General features: G+C 39.7%; 1 protein-coding gene across 2 annotated transcripts in view; it reads right to left on the bottom strand.

The window, feature by feature from the left end:
* STK3 (serine/threonine kinase 3) overlaps window positions 1-18,533 on the bottom strand; it is a 143,096-nt gene that overhangs the window by 110,570 nt on the left and 13,993 nt on the right. The window lies entirely within an intron of this gene.

The following is an 18,533-nucleotide window of genomic DNA, read 5'->3' as shown; positions in this document are numbered from 1 at the left end:
ATATGCATCACAGTGTATAAATATTTAAACTATTTCAGACATGATCAGGTAGGCACTACATAATAGTTCTTATAATATACACAAAAAAAAAGTATATATAGACAGGAATATGGCCAAGAGCACTTACAATTCAAATATCTAGCTTAGCAATTTGATCCACATAACCCGATGTGGATACACACCTCTAGAGTCCAATTAAAGCAAGCTAGCTGCAAAACTAGAGAAAGGACTGACTGATGCAGATTAGATGGCACAACAGGCAACACTCTCTTGCCTGTCAGTCAAAAATCATTACCCTTCAGACACTGAAATCTTTCATAAAAACTGCTGCACAGTTTCAACAATTCATAATTAACACCTATCACTAAAATCATATTAATTGTCAAGTTATGCATTACCTTTGTCAAAACAGCTAGTCACCACCGGACAAGATAGCACAGACCAGAATATTTCCCTAGAAAAAAAGATAACCCTTTCTCTATGCTAGAAAGTCAGAGCCATTGCTCAAGCATTCAGGCCCTGAAATTAAGCATTTGCACAAGAAACTAGCAGAGTCCTGCATTTGGAAAGAGATGAAAGGAATGCCAGGTTTTCTTAATTTCACCAACTCCCGCATATGAAACGCCTGCTAAGTCTACAATTAGTATTATCAAGAATCTGCTTTTGCCCATTAACAATTCTTAGTTGCATCACTTAGCTTCTCATTGCTGGCAATCTGCAAGTCAGAAAGGAGGCATTAATAGCTTCCTGGCAAAAAATGAAAAACAAAACAGAAGGCAGGGAAATACAATATACAGAAAACAGCCAAGAAGTTATTTACCACAAAGCTTACTAAAAATACATTCATTAAGGACACTTGCTATTACTATCTGTAGAAAGACAAAGTAGCAAGCAGAAATATAAATAGTCATAAAACTCCCAATTACCAACTAGTTTACAGGCAAGCTATTATTTTTTTTAAGAATTTCTTTCAATTTTATACAGAGCACAAGTAAATGCCAATTTTTGAAGATAAGTATTTTTCACACTGCCTGTGCTCCATACTGATGCAAAACTGTAGAAGTACACGGATACAGATGCATCCTACAACCTTCCCAAAAATCCTATGCAGCCCTGAAAAAGCAGAACGAAGACCTCAGGGTACTGTTATGCTGGAAGGTGCCAATAACCACTGTCACCTCTTCCTTTGATCCACAGACAATCACAGAAACAACTCAGACTCGACGCCAGCCAGAGCTATGGGCTCTTTCTTGCACCACTCCTTCTGCTGCCAACCAATGCAAGAACGCTCCCTGAACTTCGGGGCTCTTTTTAAGTTACCTGCATCATCCTGCAATTGCTACATGACACCTTCATAGGAAAACACAATCATATTAAGTGTATGGCTTTCCATCTTCAGATATAAATACCTCATGCTTTAAAGCAGCTACCAAGAATCTTAATTACTTTGCTGTTCATGCAAAGTTTTCCTGTTAGATCTTAATATTAAGTGTAGATAATCCACATGAGCTACATTATACTATATTATGTACTATTGCACTGTAAGGTTACACAACTGAATTAACAGGAATCTTAACACAGCTGGCCCTGAACATATTCAATAAGTAAGACACTCTACATTTTAATAAGCATAACTACCGTGTGAAAATATAACATGTGACTTTCAAAGTAGCTACAGCCTGTTAGTATCTTCTGTTCTCTAGAAAACATGAAGCTTACGTGTTCATACACCTATGACCATGATGAATTTTAAACAGGTTTCTTTATGTTCTTCAGGAACACGGCCTTCAGTTACCTCTGAGAATTAACCTAAAAGGAACTCAAGTTCTAAAAAGCCTCAACTCTAAAGTCAATAAGACATTTTGCATATGTATACTCAGCATTTTTTCATACTCTTACATTTGCTGCTTATTTTTCAGTCAGGATGAACAGAAAGCTACTCTCATAATTAGTCAGTGTGGCAAGACGAGGCATAATAAAACTGAATAGACACTGAAAAACAAAATCAAAAAACTGAAGAGTAAACTAAAAACCACCAATAGGGAAATCTTATTAAACTCTGAGAAAACATCATAAATTAAATATTAAGAACTCTTTTGCTTGATTTTATTTTTTTAAGCAGACCAAACAAACTTCAGTTTAAAGGTAAAAAGAAAAATGACTATGAAATACCTACTACAAATAAAGAGGTAGTGTAAACTAGATAGCCTAAAATATCTCTTTCATTTATTCCATTAACATATTACAGAATTCATACAGCCTCACAAATAAATCAATAAGTTGCAAGTATCAACTGCCAACACACTGATAGGCTTCTTCATTACCAAAGAAAACATAACATGGTACAAAAAAATGATACGCCTATTTTCATTTATCTGCTTCAGAACTACATGGACTATTAAATAAATCATCAGCTAGCACAACTATCTTAACCACTTTAGATTCACACAATAGGAACGTGTACGCTTCCTAAAGAAGTGCTCACAGAGAACCAATGACAGTAAAACTTTTCCACATGCCACACCCCAGAAAAACTCAGATTTTGACCAAGATCCTAGAATAAAATACACAACTCACCCCATGTGATGTAAATTTTCAAAGAAATACAGAGAAACTATTTATGCAATTGAATTATTGCCCAGCTAAAATACATTAATTTTTAATATAAGAGCTAAGCAAGTAAACCTGACATTCTTAGATATACAAAAATATGTAAAATGGAAGAGGAATACTCAAATTAGGCAGCAACACTGGCTTCCAATTTTTCATTTCTCTACTTTCACAATTCTACATAGAAGGTAAATTAAGCAATAGCAATTTCTTCCAGTTTCAGTTTTGAAAATGCTGGATACACATCCACAACTTCCCTTCCCACTAGCACCAAAAAACCCACCAGCCAGTTCTCACGGTCACTGTGTAAGCCAGCAGAGTAACTCAATAGAAAGAAAAAAATGATTAATCAGCAAGATTACCTGCACTTGAATTACTCATAACAAGTTTCAATTATTCAACAAACATAATCACTTCCATATTCCTGCTTTAATCCAGTCCCATAAAATACGGGTGTGGAGCCAGGGCACAGTTACATACATATTTAACTAAATAACAGCATCAAGCACCAGGCCTTCCTGTCACTAAAGCCCACAGTAGTCATTCCCACCCTGTACCAGCCCCTCTACTGAATAATTATGACTGACCCAGATAAGAAACAAACCTATTCGACAAATTATTTTTCAACATCATCAGTTCCCTAATTCAGTTCACGGCATAGCCAACGAGGGTTTAACAAAGGCAGGAGCTCAGGCTGGTGTTGCTTTTTGAACAAGCTCATGTGTGACCATACCCAAAGATTCCCAGGGTCTTCCATGCCCCCTCCCTGTGCAAGCAGAGAAGAAAACTGATGATGATGATAATTCCATGTGCCATAGCCATCACTGACTGACTGCCTCTGCAACTCCTTATACATTCTCTGCCAGCCATTTATCTCAGATATTTCACAACAGTTCATCTTCCATCCTTCCATTTGTTGGCACACTGCCCTAGGCCTTTACTTGAGCTTCTTCTTTAAGCTCACTGCTATGCTGCTTCCAAGAATTGTTCGCCATGATAACAGGAAACTCTTGTGCACAGCTCAAACAAGAAGGTTTTCCTGGCATTGCTCTGCTCCCAGGGAGAGGAACTGCCCACCTGATTGGGAATCAAGTAAGAGGGAATTCAAGTTAACAGTTAAAGTGAACTCGAAAGAGTAGAAAGATACTCAAAGAAAAAAGCCCGTATTACATGAGCTCACGTTTTCTGGGAAAGTACAGTAGAACTGTGATTATCTGAAGAGTAATTCTGGATACAATTTACAAATTGCAAATACTCTTTCAGGAATGGTTTATGTTATGATGAATATAACACTTTCTGTAAGAGCTTTGCCAAATACATCCCAGTTGAGAAATATTTCAGTATCCTTGATCTCTGATGTCTTCCATGTAGTTAATCCTGAACTAACACGCACCAAAAGAACGATCCTGAGCATTAACAAACATGCAGCAAGAGATCCATAGAACTTAATGCCCATTTTGGTCTGGAAACAAGTGTTATTTTCCTTGTCTAAAATAAATATAAATTGTTTAGAAAGTTCTGCAAATAATGTCTCTCTTCAGTATGACATGATCCTAAGGAGGTTAGTCCCTAGTTTTAGTTCTTGAAAAAATTTGTGGTTAAGCCACATTTTAGGGTCAGCTCTGGATAGAGGAGTGTTTTTGCAGATACAGTGCAAAAGCTCTCAGGAAGAAGCAGGTAGCAGACACTACGGAGTGAGAATCCAGGAAACCAAAAGTGAGTTCTAGAGTACTGCAGCCCAAATATACCATCTGGGGACCATCAGAAAGCTCCCCATAACAAAAATTAAAAAAAAGTAAAAATAGATAAGTAACATCAATACACATCTAATGGTCAGAAAAACAGACAGAAGTGAATGTAGTCTATAAGAGGTAAACATTGTGAGTGATTTTTATCAGGAACAGTAGCAACAGGAAGCTAGAGGGAAAAAGGAAAGCATCACAAAGTATCACAGTGCTCAGGTACTCACTACACAATCCCAGCTTTGGATGCCTCCATTCCATCCATTTATACTTTGCAAAAAATAAAACCATCATCTATATAGCTTGATGTAGTTTCTAAATGAATCATGCCTGCTTATATTATTGCTGCAAAACATGGCCTAGAATATACATAACACAGACAAATTATTTAACATCTTAACATTTAGACACATATACATGGAGTTCCAGTCCCATTCAAGAAATAAAGTGTGCTCACCTTCCCACACAAGATCATCTTTTCAAAAAATAATGTACTATAGTATTAATCATTAATACGCAATCACAACACAAAAGATCTTAAGTAGCTTTTCAGAATTATCTGCCTGATTTTGATGCAATTTAAACATTCAATTTTTTACCGAATATATTCCACCTAAGCATACCACTTCAAAGAGTTACAGAAATATGAAACTGTGCAGTAGAAGTACTTCTAAAACTACAGACAGTCTACCTAAGAACTATATTTTAATGCATATTTTATCATTATTTAACTATGACAGTACTGAGTTATAGGTACACCATTTCTACTCTTATTCAACACACAGAGCAGCGTACAGCAAGACAGTCCTATACTGTTTCTAAAGAGGTAAGAGACCAAAACTGTCTACTGTAGCTGATTTTGCACAGCAGTAATGGTATTTAAGTATTTTGTATTGGTATCATTTACAACTAAATCATTCCGTATAGCAGGGTTAAGTGCATTTAGACCAGTTTGAATAGTTTAGGGTGTGAGGTTCCTTTTCAATTTAATTGACTGATCTACATTTAAGGCTTGTATGTCATCCCCAAAAAATAAAGGAATTCCTTAATACTTAACTGCTAAGTAATATCCAACAAATTAGCTGAGTTCTGTCCAAACAGAAGGTAGCCATTTCCTCCCCCCCCCCCCCCCCCCCCGTGGCTATACAGTTACACTCTTTGGATTTTGTAATGCATTCCATATTTCTAAGCTTTTACAACAAGGACATGATGCTGAAACTCAGATTACAGAAAGCATCAGAGGCATATGTCCTCATCTTTACAAGTTATGAAAAAAACATCTTGATGGGAAAACTATAAAAATTTATTATAACTTACAGCTCTTTTTTATACAGTACACAGACTTGGTGGCCCATGAACTAACTTACACTTGGTGCAAATCATGGGGAAAGAAGAAGCAGGTACTTTTTGAACCTCCTGATTGCTGGAAGCAGCAAAGAGCCAAAGCATGCTAAAACAGATCCAAAACTTCTGATTCATGCTGTTCACAGACAGAGCCTACAAACATACATATAAACTCTTAATATCCACAGCAAAGTATTTCCTAACTAAGCCTCCTCCCTTCCTTCCCCTAACTTACAGGCTTGTCCTCATGAGGACAGTTAAAAGCTACTAGAGTAAATAGCATAATACTTGTGTCCCTGGAAATGAGTTCCAACCTACAAAGGAAACTACAAACTACAAAATCGGAACGTAATTTGGCTTGGCATAGCAAACAACTTGCCAGCTACTTAATACCCTGTATTCGCTAGTCTTAGCACTAGTTTGATGTTCACATAAAATTAAAGATGTTGACAACACACAGCACAATTTAAAGAAAAAAAAACTATTTAGTATCTTAATACCTAGAATAGGTTACAACAGTGCTGCTATCCCGATCAGGCAGCAAGTATGCTTCTTATACTGTACTATTTCTGGAAGGTCAAGTCATAGGAACATAATATTCCTATGACTAGAGCAATGGACTGATTTGATGCTAAGATTTTAAATATACAGCACCATTCTTCCACCAGTGTAACATACTCTGCACCTTACATCTTCACGTGATTTCACAATCATTATCTTCACACTTTGTTTCTGATCTTCAGTTATGTCAGCACCCTCATTTAAAATCCAGAGGAACATTCCTCTGCTTGGTGTCTTTGGCTAGTTCTCGTCCTGCACATGGACGTCCTTTTGATGTATTGGTAGTACCCTCCAAACAAGAGTGAGCTCTGAAGCAGCTTCAAATGCCTCATCATCAAAAGCACATTTAAGTTATAAATTACAATGAATGAGAACACTGAAGATGGACAACGCTACTACCTACACAGATAACAGTATCAACTATGAATAGTTGAGTCAGAGAGACCTGGACAGGCTGGAGAGCTGGGCAGAGAGGAACCTCCTGAGGTTCAACAAGGGCAAGTGCAGAGTCCTGCACCTAGGGAAAAAATAACCCTTGGCACCAGTACAAGCTAGGGGCTGACCTTCTGGAGAGCAGCTCTGCAGAGAAGGACCTGGGAGTGCTGGTGGATGACAAGTTGACCATGAGCCAGCAATGTGCCCTTCTGGCCAGGAAGGCCAATGGTCTCCTGGGGTGCATTGGGAAGAGCGCTGCCAGTAGGTCGAGGAAGGTGATCCTGCCACTCTACTCAGTCCTGGTGAGGCCTCATCTCAAGTGCGATGTCCAGTCCTGGGCTCCCCAGTACAAGAGAGACGTGGAGCTACTGGAGAGAGTCCAGCTGTAGGGCTGCAAAGATGATCAGAGGGCTGGAGCACCTGCCCTATGAGGAACGGCTGTGAGAGCTGGGGGGGGGGGGGGGGAGAAATCTTATCAAGGTTGCCCAGAGAGGGTGTGGAGTCTCCTCCTTTGAAAAATCTTCAAGGCCCGCCTGGATGCAACCCTGTCTAACATGCTCTAGGTGACTCTGCTGAACAGGGAGATTTGACTAGATGATCTCTAGCAGTCCCCTCCAACCTTACTGATTCTGTAATATAGCCTTTTTATTTGCCATGAAAGTGGAGTTATCAGTATGCTTGGTCTACTCAGTTTTTTCATATGCAGTAGTCTGATGCTTCCAGGAAGTATCAGGTTTAAATGCGCGTATATTACATATTAAACAGTAAAAACAATTCAGCTGACTTGTAGCCATTTCTGGGGGTGGAAGGTCTCAGGAAGGAGAATGACTGCAAGCGGAGAACCTGGTTGGATAAGTTGTCTCAATGTAAGTGTGTGATATGAGTCACACTACCTCATTCACATGTTTATTCCTATATTTTCTCCTGTTAGATGTGGAACACCTGTGGTTTGCTATATATCTGATTTACTCCAAGTTTTCATTTTAAAGTTTGGCTTCACAGAATCAGTAAGGTTGGAAGGGACCTCTGGAGATCATCTAGTCCAACCTCCCTGCTCAGCAGGGTCACCTACAGTATGTTAGACAGGTTTGCATCCAGGCGGGCCTTGAAGATCTCCAGAGAAGGAGACTCCACAACCTCTCTGGGCAACCTGGCCCAGCGCTCCGTCACTCTCACAGGGAAGAAATTCCCCCTCACGGTCAGGCAGAGCTTCCTGTGCTTCAATTTCTGCCCATTGCCTCTGAAAAGAATTTGTCCTCGTTCCCCTGACACCCACCCCTCAAGTATTTATACACATTGATAAGATTTCCCCCCCCCCCCCCCAGCCTTCTCTTCCCCAGGCTAAACAGGCCCAGCTCTTGCAGCCGTTCCTCATAGGGCAGATGCTCCAGCCCTCTGATCATAGTGTAATCATTCTTTCACCAGCATAACCTATGAGGTTCAGACATCACTGACATTATGATCACGTACTTCTCCCCCTTCTTCATTTATGTGAAGATAAGGCTGGACTGAGAGGCTGAGACATGGAGGAAGAGATGAGAAAGTTACTAAGACTCCTTTTTCACTTGTAATAACTTATAAACTATACTTCAAATAAGGCAGGAAGCTACAGAAAGAGAATTATGGTTACAGCTCTAGCCTGAGGTCAAGCCTAGATTCCGGATCCCACTCTATCTGCTATTAACTTCAGTGAGACTACACCTTCCTGAAGCCAATAATTACTTGAGCTTCACTTTCAGAGCAATTACCTTTGAGGCTTCATTTTTAAGCAGTTTTGCATACTCCAAGTGAAGACAGTGCTCCTCAAACAAAATCACAGCCTGTATGTCTTGAATGAGACACAAAATTGTAACATTTAAGTTAGTTATTTGAAGAAGGTTTGTTGTTAGATTTTCAGGAGTCAATACTCTTATGCTAAGGGTATTTCCTATACTAAAACTAAAGGGACACTTCAATATTATGGTAATGGGAGGAATAAGTACTCATTACCATAGAGGAATTACCAATTTTACTGAAGTATAATAAATGAGGCATAGGATCACACAGTATATAATGAAGGCAGTGAAGCAGGAAATATCATCATTCTTCTTATTGAACATAAGTCACTCCGCACACAAAATTTACATGAAAAATAAGCAATAGTAATCACAACAATAATTCACAAGAACAGGGCTGCACAGATGTTGAATGGTGCTGGTATTTTTTCAGATTCGAGTTTTGACTACATAATCTCCATAAGAAAAATTTTGTAATGTTTCTTACATATAACATGCAGACCCTGTTTCCTCATCCTTTAACTTAGCATTTTTATACTGGACAATACAGCACTAGTGAACCAGTCTTTTACCTGCAGTTTGAAAATGAGCCTAGCCTATAAGCAACGGTAAATTATATAATTCACATCTAGTGGCTCCTATAAAAAGCTATTTCAGGAAATCACAGGTATCTCAACATTACTTGGCACTAATTAGCCAATACAGATTAGATTAGAACTGAACAGAATATGGAAATAAGACTCCTTAGACCTTACTTATCATTAACAAGTTTTAGTTCAAAAAAAAAAAAAAAAAAAGTTCTCTAACCAAATGTGACCACAAACTCAGAACTAGTGCAGAACACCACAGAGCCTCTTCAATCCTGTACTACATGCAGATAACACAAAAAAAAGTTTTTAACTACAATTCAGTAGCACGAAGTCATGCATTTGTCATGTCTGCACACAATTGCAATCAGCATCAATATAGTTAATTTGTTTCTTCAAAGTCATTTTCTGACCAAGTATTGTGATTAAGGTCAAAAATCTCAATAGAAATCCTATTCACAGATTATTCAAAAGATATACAGTGATCTAAAACATATGGGCAATTAGATCACTTGGCTCACAAACTAGGTAACTGTTCACAGCAGGTGAACTTCTGCTGCTCATCCACGTTGGCCCCAACAATACCAAGGGAGACCTCGAGTAATCAGCATGAAAAGAAGAATGGTCCAAGTAACAGTGAGTTTCATCATGCCAGTCAAGAGGAAAGCCTCACGCAAAAGCAGAGGCATCTGTGGATCAACATCTTGCAGTATGCCTTCTGTCACCAGCAGAACATGACCACAGGATCCTTAGAGGAATGAGGGCTGTTGCGGAAAAGCAGGGTCCACTGACAAAGGAGGGGAAGTATATTTTTGCCAACAAGCAAATGGTAGTGGAGGGCTGGGCTGTACACAAACAAGCAGTCTGGATGCACACAGCTCTGCTATGGAACAGTTAACAGGCTTGTTGAGATAGATCAGGATCAGAAGGGTAGCCCAAAAGGGGGAAGTCATTGTGGCTACACACCACCCAATCAAAAAGACAGGGGACGAAGCATTCATTTCTCAACAACTAGAAAAAAAACCCTGATAACAGCCTCCCCCATAGCTCTCATGGGGTTCAGTTATCTCAGTTATTCTGTTACTCAGTTATCCCTCTGCTAGGAGGGCAGACATAGCATGGCACAAGAAATCCAGGAGTGAGCTAGTAAAAATTTTTGCTGCAGGCTAGAGGCCAGCTAGAGGAGGTGTTCTGCTGGATCTGTTACTCATGAATAAGGAAGAACTCATCAGAAATGTGACAGTCAATGGCAGCCTTGGTAGTGACCATGAGATGGTAGAGCCTAAGATGCTGAGGGAAGTGACAGAGGCAAGTAACAGAACCAGATTTCCAAATAGCAAATTTGAGTTTGTTCCAGGAACTAAGTAGGCAGGATGCCAGGGCACACTGCCCTGAAGGGCAATGGAGCCTTGGAGAGCTGGTTCATCAAGTGCAGCCTCCTCATAGCACACCCCAATATCCAAAAATGTGAGCAAGCACAGCAGGCGGCCTTCTTGAATGAACAGGGAACTTCTGACTGAGCTTGAGTACAAGAAAGGTAGTTCATAACAGACGGAAGCAGGGACAGACTACTAAAGAAGTATTGTCTGAGTACTCAGGAACTAGGAAGGCCAAAGCTGGGCTGGATTTGAAACTGGATAGCAATATGGAGGATAACAGGAAGGGCTCTACCAGCATATATGCAGCAAAAAAGATCAAGAAAAATTTTGGCCTGCTGCAAAACAAGGTGATCGACCTATTAACAGACACAAACTCCTCAACATCTTCTCTGCCTCACTCTTTTGTAAGGTCCCTCAAACCTCCCAAACCTCTGTGCCTATTAGCAAAGTAGAACAAGTTAGGAATTGCTCAAGTAAACTAGACAAGTACCAGTCCACGGAAACAGACAGGATGCATCCAAAGTTTGAGAAGCTGGCTAATGCCAACCCAAGCCTGCTCTCCATCATCTTTAAAAAGTCACAGCAATCAGGGAAGCTCCCTTACAACATCATCTTCAAAAAGGGCAAGAAATCACAGGCTGGCCAGGTTATCCTCAGTCCCCGGAATATTACAGAACAAATCATCACAGAAGCCATTACACAAAGGGTAACAAGGTGATTAGAAACAGCCAGCACAAGTTTACCCAGGGGAAATCATGCATAATTAATTTGACCATTTTTTTTGTGAGTATATTGAAAGCTATGGATGTTGTCTACCTTTCCCTTCGCAAGGCTGTCAGTAGTCTCCTGTATCTTTGTAGCCAAACTGGGGAGTCATGGATCAGATGGGTAGGCTACAAGATGAGAAGGAGTAACTGACTGTACTGCTGGGCTCAGTGGTGGTTCAAAGTCAAACCAAGAGCCAGGTATGAGTGGTATTCTTCAAGCCTTGATACTGGGGCCAATATTGCAGCAATCCAGTGCTCTAACATCTTCATCAACAACCTGCACAATGAGCTAGAATGCACTCAAGTTTGTGGACGACACCACATTGTGGGGAGGTGTCAACATACCAAAAGGCGCAGCTGCCACTCAAGACCTCAGCAGGCTGGAGGATTTAAGGCACACAGCAAAATTCATTAAGTTTAACAGAGGCAAAGTCCAGCAGCTGGGGCAGAATAACCCCATACAACAGTATCAGCAGGGGATCAATCAGCTAGGTAGCATCACTTCAGCAAAGGAGACAAGCTGATGACAGCCTGGAGACATGATGAGTCAGCATTACACTTGCAACAGTGAAGGCTTGCCATATCAGTAAGCTTGGCCTTCATTAGGAAAGCTCTGTTAGCAAGTCAAGTAAATACTCTCCTTTAATTAGTGCTTGTGAAGACAAATCCGGACAAATTGTAGTGCCCAGCTATGGACTATTGTAAAAGAAATATTGACGAACTGGAGAAAGTCCTGCAGTGTGGCAGTAAGCTGGCTAGGGCCTAGAGCAAATGACACACAACAAGAAGCTGAGGGAGCAGGGTTGTCTTGTCTGGAGAACAGGGGAGATGTAGATGCAGCCTTCAACCACCTAAATGGAGAACACATTTAGAAATAAAACAAAAAAAAACAAAACAAAACAAAACAAAACAAAGTAGACACTTCTTGGAATTGCCCAGAAAAAGGAGAAGAGGAAACAGTCACAAATTGTAGCAAGGGAAATTCCAGTTAGATACAAGGAAAAAAAGAAACATACAGTGAAAGTGAATAAGTGCTGGAAAGCTGCCCAGAAAGACTATTGCCCAGAAAGACCTTTGCAGATATTTCGAAAATTCAGCTGGAAAAAAGTCCTGATCAACCTGACTAAACTTCAAAGTTAGCCTTCCTTGGAGCAGGAAAGTGGATTAGATGACTTCCAGAGGTCTCTTCCAAGCTAAATTATTCCATTTCAAACAGTGGCAACAAGCCATTCATCTCCTCCCTCACCACCTCCAAAATAAACATTCAGTTTCAACAGAGGAACCTTCGCTTTATCCACAGTTTTCCTACATTTCCCCCCTTTCTTCACGACAATAATATACAGCACTAAAAAATCATCTCAACTTTAAATACAGATTCTTTTACTTTAAAATAAAAAACACATGGAAGAAGGATACACTGCTCTAACCCTAATGATTCTGGTTTTAATTCCTTAGGATTAAGACAATTTTTATTGTCTAAATCAGAATTTTATATGGTGAGAGATTGCCTTAAACTGAAAAATTGAAAGAGACATTAGCAACTCATCTGATGGTTTTAGATCTGTAACAATTTTTTAAACAAATTTTTTTTGAGAAATGCATTGAGGGAAGAGGATAAGGTTAGACTTCCATCTTTTAGTATTACAGGAATAGGGCTCAGAGTGTTTTGTGATGTTCATTGTGCTTGGGATGTCCACACATAATTATCCGTATTAAACATTTGTTTAAACAGCTTCCTTAGAATTTATCTGTACTAATGTATTCCAATCATTGTCATCCTCTGTGTGTTACTGTTTCAGCAACATAAGGCTGACAATACCTTAAAACTATATACAAGAGGGAGAAAAGGTTATGCTTATGTTATGTAATTCTAGCAATCTCTGAGAAAAATCTATAGCAGTTCCTATTAAAAGATATGAATCACAAGTGCAACTTCTGCTATTCTCTTGAAATTCCCCCAAAATTTGGGGGGTGGAAGCCATTGAATATGCAAGTAGATACTCTGTACATTCAGGAGAGGAAAGAAAAATAAAAAAAGTCTGCAAAGATTCTGTCTTCCTGTTCCCCACTGAACATACAGAAGCCCTTCTCAGTTTTCAACAGTGACCAGATTGCAGAATGAAATCAGTAACAAAAGTAAATCTCATGAAACCCAGCAAACACATCCATTAGAACTGAAGTAGTATGTTGTCAACTTTCCTATAATAGGCATATTTTTTAAAAAGACAACCCATAAACTACATAATGCTAAATATTTTACCATTATCCAGCTGCCAATAACTTTAAGACAGTCCAAAAAACAGCTCTCTAATATCTTAAGTATCTACCTAGAGTAATCCAGGTGGGAAACTACAGGAACCTTCCAGGAAGCTAATTCTCCTTAGAACTGACCTGCAGATGCTCATATGGTCTTCAACTTTCTATGAAAATAAATTATTATTAATCAGACATTACAATTAATAATGCAATATAAAAATCTACGGAAAAATTATCTTTAGAGCAACTCTTGAACACCCAAATTATATAGTATTTTTAACAGTGCATAGTGCTTATTCACTGAGTGAGTAGGATCCATTCTTCACATTGAGTCCTGCAGAAAAGGGGGGATAAGATGATAAAGAGTATTTCATGCTGCACATGTCCCAGAGGATGAATCAGAATTGCATAGTGAATCTTAATTCAGAAGCTTCCCAACTTCTGAATGCTCTATTTTGGAGCCTTATTTGCACATAATATACTAATTTGCTTTTTACCACTGTATAATAGCATAGCTCCAGCTTGCTATCATCTGATGTCATCTAACCAACAGATCATATCCATTTCACTTCTATTCCAAAACAGTTCTTTTCCTTAGACAAAAAATGATGTTCTACCATGAGCTAATTTCCAAACAGGCTGATACAGTTTTACTGCAGGGTTGAAGAAAGCTCTATCAGTTTGAGATTCAGATTCAGGAGGTGACTCACAGATTCCAACCACACAGTTTCTGAGGGAATCTACATTACTACTCTGAAGAGCTGAGCAAAAATAATCCTTAAATTTTGAGGTAGTACCACTCAGCATTTATGTAGCAACCAATTGTTCTGAGCCATAACAAGGATTTTACTAGACAAACATCCACCCTGACTACTCTGGTAGAAAATCTAAATAAGCTGTACATTGCATTGCAGAAACTAGTATAGACTACCCTGGTTTGTAAGGCTAGGCAAGGAATGGACCAGGATATTTGGGATTGACCTCTTTTCTTCTCTCCCCACAGACAGAAGGAAGAGCTATATAAAGACTCCATCACGGACATCAAACATGTATACTTATCTGCCAGTATATGCAGATAAATCATAGCAGGAAGTCTAAGCCCTTCTCATTCAGAGGGAATTCAAACACATTTATTTTCTACCTCCCAGAAGAAAGCCTACAGATTAGTATTTAAGTCATCCTGGTGATCATCCTTTTCAAGCCATCTCTCTGGAAAACAAGGATAGAAAACATGAGATTTAGGGCACCTGGGAGGGAAGGGAAAACAAAGAGTAAGAGCAAAGTCCAGTTCCCTGAAGTGCATACATAGTTTGAAGTAGAACAGTAAAATTAAGGTATAGACTATACAAAAATCCAGGAAAAACACTGCAATACAGAACACTTCTCCATCCCAGCTCAGTGCCTATAGTCAAGGATTGCCCTTTCCTTGTCCCATGGAGCTTCACTATCCAGGCTCAAAGCAGACTGAGCAGTCCAGCTCAATATACCTCATAGATAGGTAACCAAGCAAAATTTTCCTGTTACTCTGCAAAGGTTTAGACTTATTTTTATACTAATCATCTTCTGATATTATTAATTTGTTTACCAACTTCAGCAACAATAACATCACCAAGGAGCTTTATTCTTTTTATAAAATGAGTCCAACTTCTGTCGCAGCATTCACCAACTAAGACAGTGCTCTGCAGCTAGCAGATCATAGGCCACATTCAACTGCCAGCTAAGGGACAAGTTAAGGGACAATAACAACCTTCTCCCTCAACCATCAGAAAACTTATGTTTTCAGAAAGCCACTGAAAACTCTACATTATTTGCCTTCAAGATCAAAGATGCATTGACTGCAAAAAGCTGCTGCACTTCAGCTCTTCTCTGCTAATGACCATGTTGCAGTGCTACTGGACAGCAGGCACTGCTCTGCCTGAGTCTTGACAGCAAGAGAGGAGTGAATGACAAAGAGAAGAGTGACATGGCAAAAAGGTGAGAAATGACAGGAGCTTAGCTGGAAGAAACATAGGAAGGAGACACAGTATATAATCAAGGGAAGGAGCCTAAGACGCAACAGGTAAAGGAAAAATCCATTTTTACAGATATATGGCAATAAGAATGGCAGTAAGCAAGCATAATTGGTATAAAGCTGCATCTTGGGACTCTAGCATGCTAGGAAGGCATGGGATTGATCAAAAGAGAAAACAACAGACAAGCAGTTGGAAAGGAGAAGAGAAGGAAACACAGGACATTGGCAAAAGAGTTTTTTTTTTGTTTTTTTTTTTTTTGTTTTTTTTTTTTTTTTTTTGATAGGAATTGAAGAACAGGAAATATACCACTCCTGTTTCTTTTACCAAACAAATGCAGTCTGGGTAAGCGTGGTAAGGGAAACGGGGATTAAGTTAGGCTAGAAAGAGGGGGAAAAGAATAGCAAGAAAGGAAGGAGGGAGGATACATAAGTACATTTTTCATTTCTCTAGTCACACACAGCCTATCCTGCCTTCTCAGCCTGGATGTGTCCTCAGTATGGCTCTGCAGAGGAGTACCTGAAAAGTCTTGGAGTACAGACCTCCCTGGAACACCTGCACAGCTGACTAGTTTATTGATCCTATTCATCTCCTACAAGGCCTAGCAATGGAACATGCTCAGCAGCAGATCCCAGTTGGACTTGCCCACTGTCCTAACTTCTGACCACGAATATCAGTAGAACAAGTTAACCAGGACACAAAGAACTTTGATCTTGCATAAAGGCCTGGCTGGCTATAAATAAATCCATGTGGGATTAGGAAGGGAAGTTGTTCTATCTACAATAGATACCAGTTAAACTGAAAAACATAACAGATTTTAGGCTTCTTATCCTATTCGCAGCTACAAGTCATACATGTTTTAGTGTTGCAAAGGCCTACAGATTTAAATTATTTTAACTGGAAAATTGAAAAATTCCAAGAAGTATGATTACTTAAAACTGCAAAATAACAGTCTCGTGAGCAAAATGTCTTTAACCCAAAGAGGTAACAAAGGTGTGCCCTGGACTCCTGTGGCATTTTATAGGCAAAGTGCAATCAGGCCTTCAAATACAGCATTTAAAGACATAGATACACTGTGCATTTGAATTGCTGGCACTTAAAAGCATGGAAAAAAAGTAATTAGCTAAGAAAATAAAACAGATGCATAGTTGAAAACAGTATGTGAGGCAATGTGCAAAAAAAGTTAATAAATTGGTACATAAAGGAAATCACCGCTTAGATACAAGATACAAGACCTCTGGATCCAATAGCATGCCATCTATATAGCAGTACACTGCTACACTTGCTAGTTACAACACCATCCTGAACAAGCAGGTTTCAACTCACAACCCACAGCCAAGCACAGCTCTACAGCAGGCTACAGCTGACAGAGCTTGATCCATGAAAGAGATGGGATTAGAATCACTCAGCTGATTGCTATCAGTTGATGAGCAACTGTATCCTTGGTTATCAGTAAAGAGGCTGGTGTGCCAATATTCCCTGAAATGTTAACAGCAGGCCACAAAACTTAAGGTATAGCTTCAAATTATATTTATCTCATTCCATTGTAGGCTGCCACTGAAAGTCAGTCTCATTCCTTCTTTTCCTTCCCCTTCTCTACTGCTCACTCATTCCTAATGCCTCTTGCATCAGATCTACCCAATACTTGCTACAATATGACTCAAGTTACCTCACTAAGAATGGAGGGGGGGGGGAATGGGGAGGTTACAGACAAACCAAAAGCCCTTAATAATCTAGAGGGGAAGCAATTTCAATAAATAGATTAATTAAATAAAATCGTATCAGTAAGCTTATCCAAGCTTTCCTTGAAGCCACATAATCACCTGGTCTGAGGCACGGAGGAGGTAGGAACACATGAGCCAGGTTAACTGCCCTTTTTGGCAGCTACCTTGAGTCTGATTGTGTAAGATATAAGCACACCCAAAATCAGGTGGGGGGACGAGGGGGGTGGAGGAGAAAAAAAAACAGACAAAACTAGATATATAGCTTTACTGACTCGGACTGGTAAGCACCACACCTGAAGACAAGCTAGCAGACAGCATCACAAACCTCCTTCAGCATTGCTGAATCTGCTGGGCGTGCTAGAGAACTCTGGAGCAGAACTGGAGGGGTCGACTGAACTTCAAGTTGTGGCTTTGACCTTTTCAGCAAGAATCTGCTCCTACCAAGGCAGAAACTTTTTAACGTGAATAAGCTACCAACAGTCATTAGAAACTGCCTTAAATCTGGATTCTGCTTCCCCCTTTTTTGCCACATTACAGTAAACCAGTAGGTCGAGGGAGGTGATCCTCTTCTACTCAGCCCTGGCGAGGCTGCATCTGGCACATCTGGAGTACTGTGTCAAATGCTGCGCTCCTCAATACAAAAGAGAAATGGAGCTACTGGAGTGACCCAGTGAAGGGCTACTAAGATGACGAAGGGACTGAGGTATCTCTCACATGAGCAAAGACAGAGAGAGCTAGGACTCTTCAGCCTGGAGAAGACTGAGGAGGGATCCTATTAATGTATATAAATATCTGAAGGGAGGGTATATAAAGAGGATGGTGTCATACTCTTTTCAGTGGTGCCCAGCAATAGGCCAAGAGGTAACGGGTACAAATTGAAATACAGGAAGTTCCATCAGAATATGAGGGGGGAGAGAAACAAAAACAAACAACAAAAAAAAAAAAAAACACACTTCTTTACTGCAAGGGTAACAAAGCATTGGAATAGATTCTCCAGAGAGGTTGTGCAGTCTCCTTCCTTGGAAGATATTTAAAAGTCATTTGGACAGAGTCCTAGGCAACATTCTCTAGGTGACCCTTCTTGAGCAGGGGGCTTGGACCAGATGATCTCCAGATGTCCCTTCGAACCTCAGCCATTCTGTGACTCTGAGATTCCTCAGCTTCTTCTACTTAGAGATAAGAGAACAGGAAATAAACCTTTTCTTTTGCCCATCCATAGTCTTCATTCACACTAGGACAACTCAGGAAAATTGCTGTGAATGTTTGGGGCTACTGAATACACATCCTGACAAAGCAAGGACAGGCCCCTCCATAGTGGAGCCATTTATTGTTTTCACAAACAAA

Source organism: Rhea pennata, chromosome 2 (genome assembly GCF_028389875.1).
Source record: "Rhea pennata isolate bPtePen1 chromosome 2, bPtePen1.pri, whole genome shotgun sequence".
NCBI classification, from domain to species: domain Eukaryota; kingdom Metazoa; phylum Chordata; class Aves; order Rheiformes; family Rheidae; genus Rhea; species Rhea pennata.
Note: the sequence above shows the minus strand (reverse complement) of the source record. Positions and strands in the feature narration are given on the sequence as shown.